We start from the raw sequence: 13,448 nt of genomic DNA, 5'->3' as shown, positions 1-13,448 counted from the left end.
AGATGCTTTTATCCTTATGAGCTAGAACATTCATTTTCTTTGATTCTACCAATGAAGACGCATGGCCATTGTGATTTTCGTTGTACTGAGGATTGCATCTCATATATCGGAGGAGAGCTAGTTAAATTTCCCCATTTTCTTTAAGCCATTAAGCATCACTGGTTTAAGGTTTAAAGTGGCTGCATCTAATATTGATGACCTATCCTGCTGACATCCAGTACCCTCATTGATTAGCTGTTATTTGTTCCAGCACCGGCCAGATGTAAACATGGAGTGGAGCGTCACAGCACAGCATCCTTCCATGTGTAGCGGCCGCTGCAGAGAACTGCAGATCAGCTAATGTTCAATGACAACTGATATGGATAGGCCATCAATATTATTTGCACAGACTACGAACATACAAAAATACAGATCAATATGAATGGCATTCCCTTTAATGCAGAAAACGTTCTCAATAAATGTACATTAATAAATCTCCTGTGATTTTCTGAATAATTCATGATGACTATCCAATAAAGAATGATAATTTTTCACTTCTATTCCCACAAAGTATAGAAACATGCCACTAAAGCCTGATGATCTCATGATGTGGGTCAAAAAGGCATTGTAAGGGGAATAACTTGGGATAGGTTCTTACAACACTTCCTTCCCTTTTACAGAAACTTCTTGTGTAGTTTACTGTATTAATAACCAGGAAATGTTTAAAGTGATGTTTCAAACACAATAATTCCTATATGATTGACATTGATATTCCTATATTTTGCTTGTAATTTAAGTCAAAGTGAGGAGACTTTTAAGCCGCAATGCTCCTCCGGGAAATATGCAAATTGTATCTTCAGAGAGGAAGAGGACTAGAACTCTAGTGCCACCTATAGGAAGTAGCAATCCTAAAAGTCAGTATCGACCCTTTAACGAACCTTGTCACTTGACTTAGGATAATAGCCAAAACCAAAATCTCAATTTGCAGACACTGTGTTCCGGGGTACTGCCCCTCGCCAGTGCGAAGTCTGAAATATGGTTTGGCTGGGTGAGAGGGGTCTGACCGGTATCCTAGACACCTCCCACCCAGCCAAACCAGATCTCACACTTTGCACTGATGATGGACAGTATCCCGAAACAGTGTCTGCAAATTGAGATTTGGTTTTGGCTATTATTCTAAGTCATGTGACAAGGCTCGTTAAAGGGTCGATACTGACTTTTAAGATTGCTACTTCCTATAGGTGGCACTAGAGTTCTAATTCTCTTCCTCTGAAGAGACAATTTGCTTGTAATTTAAAAAGCAATAAAAACCATAAATCTAAACATTTGGAAAGAAATATGTTGATGCAGTGTTTTTGTGTCCAGCTATAGACGCCTTGTGTCAATGCAGCTGTGTCCGGCTTAGGCATAAAACAATTAGCCAGAAATCACTGATATATGTGATCCCAGTCGAAACCATAACAGTTAAAGTTCAGATTTCTCTGTTATGTCTGGAGTGTGACCACACATGCACTGCTACCGCTCCTTCAGGAACACAGACAGCCAACTCCTATTTATGTGGATCTTAAGGTCTTAAAGAGAGAGGGGAGAATAATCAGGTAAACTGGTGATCATAAGAACATTTGTCCCAATCATTGACCTAACAAATACCGGAGCAATAAGCCGATGGGTTTGTTTGATGGCTGACTAAATATTTTATGCTGGCTGTTGGTCGGCAGCTCAACCCCCATGTAAACAAAGGATGTATTGCCGATAATAGGAAAACTGTATAGGAACTGAACGATTGTGTTAACAATAGTTAGCCCTTTATTTTATTTATATCAACTCCTGTAAAATAAAAAAAAGTGCTTAAAGTGAACCTGACAATAACGTGTCTGATTCTGCAATAGCGCGCGTTTGATTCACGCTGCCTATCGTTCGGGCAGCGTGAATCAGACACGCGCTATTGCAGAATCAAACCTGTGTTATTGCAGCCACATATGCATTACTCTGAAACCTGCGGTGCTTCAGAGAAAATATGCATTTAAAAGTTGGATGGAAACCAAACGTCTTGGATGACTACTCCGAGGCAGGTCTGCAGCATCTTCTCCCCACCCCGCTCCCCTAGGCTGACAGGTCTCTCCCTATAGGTGGGTATAAGGGGAGACCTGTCAGTTGACGGTAGGAGGGAGTGGAGGAACTTCTAGAAACCGGCCTCTAGGACTAGTCATGTGAAAAGCATAGTCTATAGCTGGCTTTTAATTGTATGCTTAATCTAGAAATACCGCATAGTTTCATAGTAGACCATAAATGGCTGCAATAACACAGCCAGTGTCTGATTCATGCTGACAGTGGTTCGGACCGCATGGTTATTTTTTTTAGGGTTTAGTCAGCACCACTCACTTGTCCAACCCTATGACACGTGCCTGCCAAGACATGTGCATGGCCACCAGGTCCTTAGAATAGGACAAGTGCACAATACCTGTTGGTCGTACACAAGTCCCGACAAGCACCTGTCAGTGCCATTCGTTCCCCAATGTGGCAGTGAGCGGCACCAGAGCAACCCTATATGTGAACGTCCAATAAAACGTTACCAGTGAAATACAATACTCAAATACTATATGTATTGATCCCTGACATTAAATCCACAATATGGTACAATCTGCTCAATCTCTTCTTCCAGGCTGCAGAATGCATTGTTTCCTTCTTCTCCTCCAAAATACACTTATGCTCCACAGCAACTAATACAGAGGCTAAAAATATGCACAGAAGATAATTATAGCTACAATCAATATTCTCTCTCGGTTACGTGTTTTATTCAATGGTACCAATAAATAATACAAGTCCATTTTATACTTAGCTGTCTGGTCTCTCTACAATTTCTTATGCACTGCATGGATTTTACAGCCTACAAAGTGTTGATGAGGGCCTGAAGGTCATCTGAGCAGCATCCCAGTGTATGATAGGCATTAGTAGTTTATGCAGTCACAAATCACTGCTCTGTGCAAATGCCGGGAGTTTATAAGGTGACATATTACCAAGCCGCGCTTGGCAGAGCTCCTGCGCTAATCTGTCATGTACATGGAGCTAAGAGCATTGATAATGTGGCTCGTATATGTGAGAGCTTGGATGGACGCTAGCTCTAGATTACAGCTGTGTGGGGCACACTTTATATCAAAGTATTACACAATATTTTCTAGCCAATTACCCATATGACAGAAAGTAGACTATGCAGGTAGTAAGATAGATGATGGCCTTATGTTTCCTCATTTCACTCTTTACAAGTCATTTATCAAAGGTGATGGACTGACTGAGACATTATACCTCCAATATACAATCACTTTTACATTATATCGATTTATGTAGCAACAATTCATAAGAAGACTCAGCATTAATGTGTGCTATGTAGTCTATGAATGGGAAAATTCACATTGGTATCATTCACTGTCCACAATCCTGAGAAATGGCTCCGATTTGCTTCTATATCTCAGGAAACATTGTATCCATGTTTTATTTAGAAACATTTGTATTATTTTACTTTTCTAGAGGAGTTTTCAATACAGTTCCGACAACGCACTGGAGGAAATTTAACAGTGAAAATGATATTACCGCCATTATCAGCAGTGTCCACCTGATGACATAGGTGGCAGTGGTCTACATGAGACATGAATATCACGATCTAGAATGAAGACCATTGCACCCAGAAGAGCACTGCAGATGGCCTAGGCTGGAGATTGCCTAGATGAATTCTGAGAATTTGTACATTGGTATTGGAAAAAAAAACACAGAAAATGCAGAAAAGTAGATGAAATCTTGATGAAAGATCATTCAATGTCAGGGCACTTTCTCGGTGTGATCATCACTTGAAATGTGTGACTTGACACATAGTATACAAAAAGGGTGTTCAAAGTCAGAACACAAGTTTGGAGCTTTCCGCTGCTCCTTTCAGTCACCACTGAATAGGTTGTTTTAACAGATGGGTTGTAAAGCAGAGGAGGCAGTAGCAATGAGGAATCTGCATTAAAAGAGCTGTAAGCTGATCGTAAAGTTTAAGGACAAGAGCACAGACATAGACGAAAGAAAGCTGTAGACCCAGACAGTGCCAAGGAGAAGACCCCCTGCAGCTGTTATTCATGGGAGAAGTTCAAGATTAACACACAACTTCAGCACATAGCAGAGCTGGGACTACCTGCTGTCACCAGCAAGGACATGCTAAGCTCTGGCCAGATGAGTCACAAGGCTGCCCTGCTGTCACCTGAAATAATCCACCGAGCTACAAAGACTGACAAAAAGTCACAAGTCCATCAAGTTCAACCTCTCAGAAATCTAGCAATAGGTTCCACACGAAGACATAAAAATCAGAGGACAATTGTGACTAAAAATTATGAAAAACATGTTCTTGACCCTCCAAGGACAATTGTCAAAATGCACAAATTCACCGGCTACACAGAATCCACAGACACAATGCAGTACAATGCAGAAGCACATGTATATATGACAGGCGAGAGGTGTAATGCACAGAAAAGAGAGGAAAGCTACTAACTCACCCTAGAAGACCAGCATTTATCAATGGAGGGAGGAGGACGGTGTCAATTGTGTCTTCTAATTCCACTCCTGTCTGATTCCACTCCTGTAACAGAGATAATGTGGAGCAATTGAGCAGCAGCAGATTCCTCGCAGCCACTTCCCAGGGCTTCCAGCTGCCTGAGCTCAGAGCTCTGTCAATTCATTGACCTGCTGTGGAGGAGGCTGAGACTCCTCTCTGACTGACAAGTCCAGGAGCCAATCGCAGCCTCTCCTTCCAGCAGACAGCAACAAAGACAGACAGGCCCTCTGTGCAAAGAGGCGGAGCAGCAGCTGGGATTCATTCACCACTGCTGGCTGTGGGAAAGTAATGTGAGGAGGGAGGTGTGACCTGGAAGCCGAGGACAGTATGGCTAGGGGGAATGTGGACCCCTGCTGGACACAGACGCAGCGGAGCTACATGAAGTGCTGCCAGGCAGATTAGGAGACATGGCACTGCCAAGAGTCCTTTGCTATAGTACACCTCGGGTACGGGTTAAAGCAGTTGCCAACCTGATTTTTTATTTTTTCTGGACAACTTATCCAAAAATCACACAGTCACCATTTTGTAGGCACACATAATAATACGTGTCTCGCTGGAATAATATATATTATAATATGAGGTCAGCTGCATTTACTGTGAACTGTAAAATGATGATAATTACAGTCATAGTAACTAGGGATGAGCGAGTAGTGAAATAATCGGACTCGCTATACTCGTAACGAGTAGGTCCCAATACTCGGGTACTCGTTACGAGTAGCGAGTCCAATGTAAGTCAATGGGAAAAGCGAGTAAGCCGAGTAACTGTCTGCTGGAGCCTATAAAGCGGTCTGGGGGCTGAGGAAAAGGCTGAAATGGGTGCATGATTGTTTAAAAGCCGGCGGTAAAAAGCTGCCGGCTTTTAAACAATCACTCAGCCCCATACTCACTTCCCCGCAGCCTCCCATCCCGATCCTCCGCTCCCCCGCCGCCTCCCATCCCGATCCTAAGTTAGGACCGGGCGGGGAGCGCAGCACCAGGGAGCGGGGAGCAAAGGACCCGGGCGGGGAAGCTGGCAGTGAAAAGACTTCGCCACCAGCTTTCCCATTCGGCGCTGCGCTCCCCGCTCCCTGATGTACGCTCCTCGCTCCCTGGTGCTTCGCTCCCCGCCTGGTCCTAACTTAGGATCAGGATGGGAGGCGGTGGGGGAGCAGGGAGCGTACAAAATTGCCCAAATGGATGGGAACAGTGCTCAATTAAACGTCAGGCAGGCAGAATACATAAGCAGAAAGGCAGGCAGGGTATATAGGAGGGTGCATGAAAAACATAGCAGGGCACTCGGTACACACTAGTGCCCTCCGATTTTCATGCACCCGTCTCTTTAAAAAAGCCGGCCGGCAATTCATCAGCGGCATACACCCGTACCCGACAATTTAGAACAGAAAGAATAGAGCATCACACATAGATTAGATACCTGCTGACAAGTGAGCTTTAAAGTATATGGCCAGGCTAGTAGTATTCACTACAGAGCCTTCCCCATGTCCTCTGTAGCCACAGTCCAACGTCTGTGTATTCATCAATGCAGGAGTCACGATCAGTACTGTCAGTATCTGACAGCTACTTTATACACACCTACTGGAAAGAAGGGGGTCAGATACGGTCAGCGACATCCTGGCCACTTGTATACTGCAGAGAGTGGATGAAGACTCAGTGCAAAGTCACAGTTTACCAGGTTATGCACATAGATACTATAGTTGCACATCTATCCATCTATCTATCTATCTATCCAGTGGCATAACTAGATGGGCCCCAGTCCAAGATTTGGACCAGGGCCCCCTCATCCTGAATATATATATATGCCCTCCATCCTGGTATATATGCCCTCCATCCTCCATATGTCCCTCAATCTTGGTATATATGTCCCTCATCTTGGCTCATCCCAGTATATACGTCTCCCATCCTGGTATATATGTCGCTCATCCTGGCCCATCCTGGTATATATGCCCTCCATCCAGGTATATATGTCTCTCAATCTTGGTATATATGTCCCTCATCCTGGTATAAATGTCCCTCATCTTGGCCCATCCTGGTATATGTCCCCCTGTTACTTAATGTATAGAATAAAAATAAACCATTATACTCACCAGGGGCGTACATAAAACAAGGACAACCATCACAGATATACAATTAGAAAAAGGAGATTGGACCTTCCTGTTCCGAAACAATTTCTTGATCTGGGACACACTGAGAAGGAACTTAAGATCTGGATAATCGACCAAGTTCCCCCTCTTAGGCGAGATGGTGACCTTCTTAAGTTGTTAAAGAGAAAAGAGCTAAAGTGGATCAGCAAACTAAATACATTGAGACCCCATGAGCTCAATGTAGATTATAAAATACCTTGATTTAAAGATTTGGTTATACTGCACAGGTAACGACTTGCCCTATTGTTTTCATGTGTTGTTATTCTTACGTTTATGGTATAGTTAGTATGATGGTTTGTTTTTTTAAGGAATTTTTTTGAGAACATTTTATTTTTTTTCATTTTTTATTTGTATTATTTTTATTCATAATTTTATTTTTTTATAGAGGATCTGTGTTTGTCTTGGGAAATTCAATCATGACTCATCCCATCATTTGAAGCAACTTTGAAATGACAGCTTTACACAACTGTACATTTTTGCTGTATTGGATACAATTGTGCTGGACATATTTGGTCAATTGTGTTTTATGTTTCTATATATTAGCCTTATATTTTGCAGTTTTAGGGCTCTGCGGAGCCAAAACACATGCGGGTTTTTTTTTTTTGGCCACATACGATAAGGTTTCTTCATAAAGTTGCGCTGAGAGAGCCATGTGCCTGCGTGGACATGCTCACTAGTATGCACTTTACCAATATGGTGCTGACGTGCCCAGGGGATGGGGACGACTCGGCGCCCGGGCCTTGTTGTTTGGTTTTGGGGGATGTCGCGGTAGTCGGCTCCTGGGCCCGTACTCTGGGCCTCTCTTTTAAAAGGGTGGATAATTAGATAAAAGTTTGTGACGCCACCTGTGGTGTCTGGTGAGGATCACCAGCGCTGCGGCAGCCCACTGAGATCCGTGTTAAGGCAGCTTGCGTGGTATAGCTCCCCACAGGTGGAGCTAGGCCTCAGGGCAGCATAGGAGAAGGGATGCAGGACAGGTGGGACCCAGACGGGTCAGAGCAAGAACAGGGACAGACACGATAGTCACTTCAGTACCTTTTACTGCTGGAAATGCAGGCACGTCCCGGGGCACTGTAGGGTGAAGGGCGCATTTAAGGATCCTCCCCAGTGAGCAGGTATAGGGCCTCCTGTTTCTTGCCTTTGGGTAGTAAGTTTCTGACCTGCCTGCAGCTAGGCCTAACTTTGTCTCTGTCCTGCACCGGCTGACTTTGTGGTAGGGCCTTCTCTTGGAGTACACGCTCCCAGGTTGCGGGGCCTCCGTGACTCCTGACCCTGTTACGTATCAGTGTAGCGCCGGCGTCCCTGCCCTCTGCTAGGCAGGGACGCTGTTCCCCTCACCCCTCTGCTCCGAGCCCGGCGTCCTCCTCCCGCTCTGCTGGCAGCGCGCGCTCCTTCCCGGCCACTGTGCTTAGGGCGCGCGCGCGCGCTCCCCCTCCCTCTTAAAGGGGCCGCGCGCGCCGTCCTAAGGAGTCCCCGGCCAATGGCCGGAGGACTTCACCATATATAAGGCACCTCCTCCAAAATGGAGGTGCCCGAGCAATGTTGTTGCACTGTTCACTACTCTGCTTCAGCCCTCAGGTCCCGTTGCCAGTTACCTGCCAGATTCCTGCCAGTTTGCTGTCTGACTCCTGCCTGATATTCTGCTTACCTGCCTGCTAGCCTGAGGTCCGACGGTCTGCCTACCGACTCCTGTCAGTCTGTCTAAGGACCAGCTTGCCCGCTCACCTGGGAGCGCTCCTCTGCTACCTGCCTGCTAGCCTGAGGTCCGACGGTCTGCCCTCCAACTCCTGTCAGTCTGTCTATGGACCAGCTTGCCCGCTCACCTGGGAGCGCACATCTGTTACCTGCCTGCTAGCCTACCTGGAGGCTCCGCCGTCACGTGCTGTGACCACCTGCCATTCCAGAGACTCTCGCTTGCTCACCTGGGAGCACACATCAACCATCTGCCTGCTAGCCTACCTGGAGGCTCTGCCATCACAGGTCGTACCTACCCTTTACCCAGAGACTGCCCCGGTCACTTGCCGTGACCTCCTGCCCGTTCATCCAGAGACTGCCCCGGTCACTTGCCGTGACCTCCAGCCCATTCACTCAGAGACTGTCCCGGTCACCTGCTGTGACTGCCTGCCCGTCTTCCCTGGTCGCCACCCGCTCCCTTACAAGGACCGCCCCCTTGTATAGTAGCTCAGAGGTTCCGCCTCCCAGACCCGTTACAGTTTGCTCGGGCCATGGAACCCGGTGGCACCCAAGCTCCCTCACTCTCGGACCTGTGTCATGAACTGTCCCGTCAGAGGTCCCAACAGGAGTCCATCCTGGGTCACCTGCGGAATGTCAATACTCGCCTGGACACTCTGACTGCTCCACCAGCAACCACCGCCAGAGCCATGACTCACAATCCGGCAGCTCCGCTGCCCACCAATACTATGGTATCCTACCCCGGACCCCGGCTTTCTGCACCTCCTCGCTTCGGAGGCGACTCCGCTCAGGCTCGGGGCTTTATAAATCAGTGCACCCTGCACTTTGAACTCCTGTCCCACCAGTTTAACTCCGACCGGGCCAAAATTGCCTTCATCATGTCCCATCTCATCGGGGAGGCCCTGGCCTGGCTAAATCCTCTATGGGAGAGAGGAGACCCCCTGGTGTCCGACTTGCCTGCCTTTCTCACGGCTTTCCGGAAAGTCTTCGACGAACCTGGACGGAAGACCTCATCCGCATCATCTCTGCTACGCCTCCGTCAGGGAAGTCTCACCGTGGGCCAATATGCCATACGGTTCCGTACCCTTGCCTCGGAGCTGGCCTGGGATAACGACGCTCTGGTATCTGTCTTCTGGGAGGGTCTGTCCGGCCGTATCAAAGATGAACTTGCCGGTCGAGACATTCCTACCACTCTCGATGACCTAATAACTCTTGCCACCCGGATTGACCTACGGTTCCAGGAGCGTGCCAAAGAAGTCACCCGTGAGAGGAGGTTTCCACGTCTAGCTCCTACTTTTCAGAAATCCGTCACTCCCTCCGTTTCTCCCCAGGTACACTCTCCTGAGCCTATGCAGGTCGACCAGACCAAGATGGTTAAAACCCGTCAGGACTTACGCCGTGCCGAGGGGAGCTGCTTCTACTGTGGCAGTAAGGAGCACCGGATCCGTACCTGCCCGGAGAGGTCGGGAAACGCCTGTGTCTAGGTTCGCTCAGAGAGGTCGACCTAGACAAGAATAAATCCTCTCCATCTCTGCTGCTGTCAGTCTCAATTATCTGCGGGGAGAATCTTTATTTCGAACTAGCCCAACTTGACTCTGGAGCGGCCGGGAATCTTATTTCACAGGCCCTGGTAGAAAAATACCGCATTCCCACCAAACCTCTGGCTATACCATTATCTGTCGCTGCTGTGGATGGGGGCCTCTTACCACGTCCCATCCAACTCATCACCGAATCCGTAACTCTGCAGGTGGGAATGCTGCATTCTGAGAGCATCTCTTTTCATGTTCTGCCTGGACTCTCTCACGCCCTCTTACTAGGTCTACCTTGGCTCCAGAGACATGCACCCGTGCTTGACTGGCAGACCGGAGAAGTCCTTCGCTGGGGACAGGACTGTCATAAGACTTGTTTGGTTCCTGTTCATCCCGCCCGTCCTTCTCCTACCCCAACTAATCTACCTGGACTTCCGATTCCCTATTGGTCATTTGCTGATGTCTTTAATAAAAAGGAGGCAGAGACATTACCCCCTCATAGACCATACGACTGTCCTATCGACCTGTTACCCGGTACTACGCCTCCCCGTGGGCGTATTTACCCATTGTCCGCTGCTGAGACCCGGTCGATGTCCGAATATATTGAGGAGAATTTGGCCAGGGGATTCATCCGGAAATCTACCTCCCCGGCGGGAGCAGGCTTCTTTTTCGTAAAAAAGAAGGACGGCTCTCTCCGTCCCTGTATAGACTATAGAGGCCTCAACCAGATCACGGTGAAGAATAAGTACCCCCTTCCGCTCATTCCAGAATTATTTGATCGTCTGAGGGGGGCTAGAATCTTCACCAAACTGGACCTCCGTGGGGCGTACAACCTAGTCCGTATCCGTCAAGGGGATGAATGGAAGACTGCATTCAACACCCGGGACGGCCACTATGAATATCTGGTAATGCCCTTTGGTCTCTGTAACGCTCCTGCCGTCTTTCAAGAGTTGGTCAATGACATATTCCGGGATCTTCTCTACTCCTGCGTAGTGGTGTACCTGGACGACATCTTGGTCTTCTCTCCGGATCTCCAGACTCACCGGAGAGACGTTCGTCAGGTCCTGCTCAGGCTCAGGCAGAATCACCTCTTCGCTAAATATGAGAAGTGCCTCTTTGAGCAGACCTCGCTTCCGTTTTTGGGCTACATTATTTCTCAGACCGGCCTTCGAATGGATCCAGAGAAACTGTCTGCCATCGAGAAATGGCCCCGACCGAAGGGGTTGAAGGCCATTCAGCGGTTCCTGTGCTTCGCCAACTACTACCGCCTCTTCATACCGCACTTCTCTTCCCGGACTGCCCCAATTTCCGCGCTCACCCGTAAGGGCACTAATCCCAGAGAGTGGCCACCCGAAGCAGAGGAGGCCTTTCTTTCCTTAAAACAGGCCTTCTCTTCCGCCCCGGTGCTGTATCGCCCAGATGGCAACAAGCAGTTCTTCCTGGAGGTTGACGCCTCCTCCTCTGGAGCCGGAGCGGTACTTACCCAAAAATCATCTTCCGGGAGAATGGTAACTTGTGGCTTCTTCTCCAAACTCTTCTCCTCTTCTGAGCGCAACTATTCCATAGGAGATCGAGAGTTATTGGCCATCAAGCTGGCATTGGAGGAGTGGCGTTACCTGCTCGAAGGGGCTCTTCACCCCGTAATAATTTACACTGACCACAAGAACTTGGCTTACCTCCAGCATGCCCAGAGACTTAACCCGCGCCAAGCTCGGTGGTCCTTGTTTTTTGCTCGCTTTGATTTTATTCTTCATTTTCGCCCGGCTGACAAAAACATCAAGGCGGACGCCTTGTCCCGATCCTTTCTGGTGTCTGATCTCAAGGAGGAACCGAAACACATCATCGATCCCGCCAGAGTAATGCAGGTGGCTCCCGTGAGTCTAAATCGTCTCCCTCCCGGTAAGACGTTTGTATCAGTACCTGATCGGGAGAAGATCCTACACTGGGGTCACTCGTCTAAACTAGCTGGCCACGCCGGTCAGAAAAAGACCCTCCAGCTTATTACCCGGCACTACTGGTGGCCTACCCTGCACAAGGACGTAATAGACTTTGTTTCTGCCTGTGTGTCCTGCGCCCGCAACAAGGTTCCGAGACATCTGCCAGCCGGTCGCCTCCTTCCGCTCCCAGTACCTGCTGCCCCCTGACAGCATATAGAAATGGACTTTATAACCGATCTCCCCGTCTCTGCCGGTTGTACGGTCATTTAGGTGGTCGCTGACCGCTTTTCCAAGATGGCTCATTTCGTTCCCCTGCCAGGCCTCCCGTCTGCACCCGAGCTGGCTAAAGACTTTATCCGCCACATCTTCCGTCTTCATGGCCTGCCCCTCCACATCGTGTCGGATCGTGGGGTACAGTTCACCTCACGCTTCTGGAGAGCCACTTGTAAACTGCTAGACGTCACCCTGGACTTCTCCTCCGCTTACCACCCACAGTCTAATGGTCAAGTGGAGCGGATCAATCAGAACCTGACCAGTTACCTCCGGCACTTCGTTAATGCCCACCATTCAGACTGGGTGGATCTCCTGCCATGGGCCGAATTTTCTTACAACAATCACGAGAGCGAATCTTCCTCCAAATCCCCGTTTTTTGTTGTCTTCGGTCAGCATCCTCGGATCCCATTTCCCGTCTCCACCTCGGTGGACAATCCGGCTGCGGAATCTCTTGTTAACAAATTTTCCTCCATATGGGAGAGTACCCGATCCGCACTCCTTCTGTCATCCAAGCGTATGAAAAGACATGCTGACAAAAAACGTCTGGATCCTCCTCAATTCCGTCCAGGGGATAAGGTCTGGCTCTCGTCCAAATATGTCCGGCTCAAGATTCCTTCCTATAAGTTAGGGCCTCGGTTCATCGGTCCCCTGGAGGTCATCAGTCAGATCAACCCGGTGGCCTATAAACTGAAACTCCCGGCCAACTTGCGGATCCCTAACTCCTTCCATGTATCTCTCCTCAAACCTGTGGTACTTAACTCTTTTTCCAAGTCTACAGGTACGCCTCCTGCTCCGGTTTCCGCTGAAAACGAATATGAGGTAGAGAACATTCTGGCCACCAAAAGGGTAAGAGGGAAGACCTTTTTTCTAGTAGATTGGAAGGGGTTTGGTCCTGAAGAGAGAACGTGGGAGCCCCGGGAGAACATCCATGCCCCTCTCATCCTAGCTAAATTTCTCTCTGGCCTAAAAAAGGGGGGGCCTAAAGGGGGGGGTACTGTAGCGCCGGCGTCCCTGCCCTCTGCTAGGCAGGGACGCTGTTCCCCTCACCCCTCTGCTCCGAGCCCGGCGTCCTCCTCCCGCTCTGCTGGCAGCGCGCGCTCCTTCCCGTCCACTGTGCTTAGGGCGCACGCGCGCGCGCTCCCTCCCTCTTAAAGGGGCCGCGCGCGCCGTCCTAAGGAGTCCCCGGCCAATGGCCGGAGGACTTCACCATATATAAGGCACCTCCTCCAAAATGGAGGTGCCCGAGCAATGTTGTTGCACTGTTCACTACTCTGCTTCAGCCCTCAGGTCCCGTTGCCAGTTACCTGCCAGATTC

General features: G+C 48.7%; 1 protein-coding gene across 2 annotated transcripts in view; it reads right to left on the bottom strand.

Annotated features, from left to right (window-relative positions):
* MARCHF3 (membrane associated ring-CH-type finger 3) overlaps positions 1-4,745 on the bottom strand; it is a 288,564-nt gene extending 283,819 nt beyond the window's left edge. The window contains exon 1 of one of the 2 annotated variants that reach the window (XM_073676666.1): positions 4,502-4,745. The gene's annotated coding sequence lies outside the window, so the exon portion shown is untranslated. The remainder of the gene's footprint in view (positions 1-4,501) is intronic. The other variant, XM_073676651.1, reaches the window with a different exon arrangement.
* Positions 4,746-13,448: the final 8,703 nt, after the last annotated feature.

Source organism: Phyllobates terribilis, unplaced genomic scaffold (assembly GCF_046119375.1).
Source record: "Phyllobates terribilis strain yellow unplaced genomic scaffold, ASM4611937v1 Scaffold_1__5_contigs__length_1240528914, whole genome shotgun sequence".
In the NCBI taxonomy this organism is placed as follows: Eukaryota; Metazoa; Chordata; class Amphibia; order Anura; family Dendrobatidae; genus Phyllobates; species Phyllobates terribilis.
The sequence above is the reverse complement of the archived record's forward strand: the minus strand, read 5'-3'. Positions and strand labels throughout refer to the sequence as shown.